This window comes from Aplysia californica, unplaced genomic scaffold (genome assembly GCF_000002075.1).
Source record: "Aplysia californica isolate F4 #8 unplaced genomic scaffold, AplCal3.0 scaffold00062, whole genome shotgun sequence".
In the NCBI taxonomy this organism is placed as follows: Eukaryota; Metazoa; Mollusca; class Gastropoda; order Aplysiida; family Aplysiidae; genus Aplysia; species Aplysia californica.
The window spans coordinates 408,318-413,921 of NW_004797332.1; positions in this window are offsets into that span (position 1 = coordinate 408,318).

Below are 5,604 nucleotides of genomic sequence, written 5' to 3' on the forward strand. Positions count from 1 at the left end.
GGGGGGGGTCTTTTGGGGTTTTCTTTTTAACTTAAACACCAACACCAGATTTATTTTTCAATATGTGACCGGCCCTTTTATTATTAATAATGGATTGTCATATCAAAAGCGTTAAACGGTTTGTTTAAGCCGAAAGTGTATGTATATAAGCATTCGATCATGACGGTGTTTTAGTGTCGTGAACTATTTTCCAAAGATAGATAAAGCAAAAACCTTCCACCTGCCAGTGTCGCACCAATCTGATCTATCACCTAACTTCTCAGGTCAGAGCTACGATTTTCACTTCGACGTGTGGGGAAAAAAAGTGAGTCATTTTGAAGGAGAAGTCGCATCGCCTATCAAACGCGTCATTTATCAGCTGGCTTTATGTAACGTATCACGACAAGGCTACTGTAAGTGTAAGTAGGTTAATAAACGTTCAACAGAAACGCAGCTTCCGAAGTGGACTATGATTAGGGTCCTACGTCCTTGTCAGAGCAAGATTTTTATCCTTTTCCTCTGATTTATTTTTCTTTCTTTTTTTTTGTTTTGTATTCTTTTTTTTTTTTAGCCTTCTTGAGCTTCAAAATCCCGATCCAAAATTCTAATCTGTTCTTACCAGAATGTCAAAATATTTCTTTTGCTGTCACTGAACCGTGGAGCCGGTTAAGCCTAAGACGTGATGAGGTCAACTTCAGAAAGGATTACGTATTATATATAACTACATATTATTATGTATCATAGAGAATTACGCAAAAAACATATTGTGAATGAAAAAGGCACCAGCAAGAATGCACACCATACAGGAAATGTCCTCAACAGAAAAATATAGACAACCTGTTTTTTCCGAAAGGGCGGGAGAGGGGGTGTAGAGAAATGCTTTTGTGGGATTAAAAATCGTTCGAGATTTTCCTTTAAAGGGATTAAAAGAAGTTGTAATAGCACACAGGGGGGACACAATAACACACGGAAAACAAAAATTTATATGAATAATTCTATTCTTTAGACATTGGCAGGACCCATTAGGGTCACATCATTGGTGGATTGATACTCTATCCTTTTCATTTCCCAACGTGTCCAATTTTTTCACATACCTGAAAGCAATACATAAACAACCACGAAAAGATATTTGCTAGTTTGGGTTGAACAAACGCACCCGGTGTATTGAGCAGCAACGTCGACCAGCTGTTTAAATGTATTAATTAATTTTAAGCCACACATTTCGAATATTTCAAAATGCCAATTTTTTAATCTATGGTAGCAGTTGTGTGCTCAAGAAATATTTTGTCGAAATTCAAGTTCTGCATGTGTGTTATAAAAGCAAAGAAAGATACAAAGGTGCACTTTTAGAAAATAGGAAACTTGTTTTTTTATCCCGACCAAAAACCCCCCCAAAAAACCAACTCACTGGACTTATAACAACTAAAGAGTGTGCTGGCGAATTGTGTGCCTATAATAAGAAGAGCGACGCCCTCAACGTTCCTGACTAAACAATACATAAACGTATCAATATATTTGGACCCAAGCGGTCGCCTTTAAACTGCCGGAGTAATGACAACAATATATGTAATCTACTATCCTACAGGAAAATTAGAACGGCTAGCAGAATTTTTTTCAAACTTCCAGCAGCAGCAATATATGACGAAAGAAACCACAATTAAAGACACTTCTAGAGCAGGGAGAACGCATGAAAATATAATTAACAACACATCTTCTGCGACTGAATCATGGCTTCTCTCACAACAACAGCGATTCCAGAAAATTTTTGAGTCCACGGAATTCAAGTACACCATTATCTCTCCCCTGACAAAACCTACAGGAACAGGACACGGAATTGTAATCCAACAACAGCTGTGAGTTCATACACACATCGCAAGTGAGACTGGTATTCCCAGGAACAACGTTAAGTTATAGCAGCAAATTGCCACTGAAACTTAACGTCTGAACTTGAGCGCAGTATTAGCTCGGAGTGCTTCGCAAGACAAGAAGGCTCTCTATCTCTGGAGGCACGAGAAGAAGGTGGGCTTTATCTCTCATAGATCACACACGTTCTAGCCTACACACGGCCTTGCAGCATAACGACGCAAACATTCAGTATCTGGCTGCGCCGGCAAAATAAAGCTAATGTCTTGGTCTAGATGATCCACTCCACCCCCACCCCCCCAAAAAAAACCCTGCCGTCCTGACACTGGTTGCACCTCTAAAACACTAAAGCCAAAGCATTGAGCCTTGCGCCGTACTTTAGCCCTCTAAGCCGTCAACAAGGTCGGGGGGGGGGGGGGGGGGTCAATAGAATTGGAATGCGAGTTGAAAGAGTTTACAACTCATACCAACGTAGACGTGAAACTGTTAATACATGTTCGGTTTTAGTTCGGGTAAGAGTTTCACGGCACTTGCAACACAATTAGGTCATGTAAACCGAAGATTGAAGGTTACACACACAGAGAAGGATACATAAGGATAATAGGAAAAAAAATAGGCGGTAAAAGAAAAGAGAAAAGAAGTGAACACATTCTCCCGTGGCATCTTTCAACAGCTGTGTTTACGTTGTACACCGTTGGAGCATCATTGGACAGAAAAATACGAACGAAATTCTGCGCAAAGCAGATCTTTTTCATATCATTGTCTCGGGAAAGAAAGACGTTTTACTAGAGTCACTGCCTGCTACGCTTTTATCATTTTTTTAAAATCCACCAAGAAAAGGACATCATAAAGCCAAGCGATTATCAAATTTTGCCTTGCCAAAGACATTACCACGACAGAAGAACTGAAAACGAAAGTACAGTAACTACTATGCAGTGACACTTCAATGTTCAATTTAAGTGTATTTTAAGCCAGCATCGATCCATTTAGATCATTTAGGAGGCGGATTTTGACCCTGCCTGTCACGGCCAAACCGAGCTGACAAGTGCAAAAAAATCTCGGATGTCCAATGTGTAAGTTGCGCACGCTAGAGATCTCTTGGTGGTCCAAAATCGATAAGAGTACGCCTCGGCCGCCACCTGTGCAAAATTCAAATTTTCCTTCCAACTCAAAATGTTTAATGTGTCCCGTCCGCTCATGTCCTTAAACAGTTGCCAGTGCCGTAAAACACATACCAAAAAATACCCCCCCCCCCAAAAAAAAAAAAATACCCCCCAAAAAAACAACACCCCGAGCTGAGAGGAATGCAACGTCCCCCAGACGCGAATCAAACTCGGGTCTTCTGTGTGCAGCGGCAAAGCGAGTAACCCCTACAACACGAAAGCCAGGGGTGACACGCTGTGCAGCATACTTGAGCAGAAGCAACGAAATTCACACACCCAGAGGACCTTAAGATTAGAACATCTTGACGCAGAGCAAAACACCAAAAGGCATGAAAAACAAATAGTATAATTGTAGTATTACTAATACAGTATTCTCACGCCATATTTGGTACAAAGCGGGGAGGGGGGTTGTGGGTTTTGTGGTTTTGTTTTGGTTTTAGTAGAGTTTTTACGGGGCTCGCAACTGCTTAATAAGGTCATATGAGCGCCAAGGGGTGGCTGTCAACAGAGAATTCTTTACAGGGAATCAGGCTTACTCTGCTCACCTCTCTAGATCTAGCTTCAACAGCACAAAGTCTGCTTCGACTAGGGGCTATCAAGGCACCCCCGGAAATAGAGGGTCACAAGAGTGTAACAAACATACATATACAAAAGAAGTAGAGGTAAAATGACGATAGTAAGGATTAGGGAAGAAAAGGCAGCAGTTTCCTGTTGCAATTCAGGTACAGTTATGAGCATGACATTGGTGAATCAGCCCATTTACAATTATACTGTGCATAAGAACAGGTTAATGCCCCCCCCCCCCCCCCCACGCTTTTGGGAATGGCCTAAAGATACTTCAGTCAGTCAGTAGCACTGCCCGGGGGGGGGGGGGGGTCGCTTTGGTTTGGTTTTGTGTGCGTGTGTGCGTGTGTGCGTGCGTGTGTGTGTGTGTGTGTTTTCTTCCCAAACTAAAAAAAAAAAAACCCATGAAAACTAGGCTAGGGAAGCTCTATTGACACAATGTTGACAGACGACGCCGAGATTCGTCCAATCAAAGCACGCTGTTCAGTCTTTCCTGACACTCCACAACACTCCACGGGTAGAAAGGGTTTTTTTGGATGTTTTTTTGTTGTTGTTTCAGTTTGAATAAAAAGAAGCACCTCCACACAATAACGGTCATACAGCACACGGAAGACGCAAGCAAGACGGGAAAACAGAAATAACAAGAGGGAAAGAAAAGTAGAAGAACCTTCCAGTGGTGCCCTCCAACCACCTGCCTAAGCGTAAAAAGTGTTTATAAGAACGTGAGAAGACGAGAGACGGCTTAAAAAGGTGAAACGTGCTAAATAAATGTACCGTTTCTAATTCGCACTTTTAAAACATGTAAGAGTTTAACCGCACTTGCAACACAAATTATATGTCACTGAAGTGCCGGAAATTACAAGTGTTCCTAAAGAGTAACATACTATGGTCAAAAGGTGCAGAGATGAGGGCGACATATTTTTAATTGGAAAGACGCGCGCGCGCGCACGCACACGCACGCACACACACACACACACACACACACACACACACACACACACACATATGCGCGCGCACAGATAAAGTGGCTACATACATATCACAGAGAAAAAGCACCAACACAAAGATAGATAAGACCTAGAAAGAGAGAGAGGGGGAGAGAGGGAGAGAGGGGGGGAGGGAGAGAGGGAGAGAGGGAGACAGAGAGGGGGGAGGGAGACAGACAGACAGACAGAGAGAGAGAGAGAGAGAGAGAGAGAGAGAGAGAGAGAGAGAGAGAGAGAGAGAGAGAGAGAGAGAGAGAGAGAGAAAGAGAACGAGAGAAAGAGGGGGGGGGGGAGGAGGGAGCCAACAAACGACTTCGCTCGAGTCCGCAACAAGAACCCCCTCCCCCTATTAAAAAAAACAACCTTTATCACAAACGAGATGTCCCGGAACACAAGAAAGCCCTGTCTAAGCGGAACGGGCAACAACGGAAACGAGTGATAAGACGGTGTAAGACAGCAACACTTCACAAGAGTGTCTGCCAAGTGGATTTTCCAGAGCACTCATCACCAGCTCACAACCTACAATGTATCCAACACCGCAGGCTCTGTGACTTCACCAGTAACAAATTAAAGATATAAAACTTACAGCTCGTCAACCTTTTTATTATTGATGTGTAACGACGCGGCGGAATCAGGCGCTGGTCAATTTTTTGGCATATATATGGGGTTATTGGTATCATTTAAAGCTTGTTCGTTTGTCTTTTTTTTCCGATGAAAAAAAAATACCCATCTAGATCTAGATCTAGAAATCGAGATATTCACCAATGAAGGAAATGGGGGTCGCCTTGTTTCAAAGGTAAAATTAGCGAGAAAATGGCCGCCTATGTCAGGTGACTTCCAAAACCTGAGAGTACTTGGAAACTGAATATTTACATTTTTTTGTGCGTGTGATCAATTTTTTTTCTCAGTAAAATTCACACAGAAATGCTTTTATATAAGAAGGTACTGATTCAAAACAAATATTCGGCAAACATTGCCTGACCGATGGGAAAATGCCAGTTTCTTCGTTTTCATTATAAATTCTGACGAGCGCCTGATTTCACCGCGAT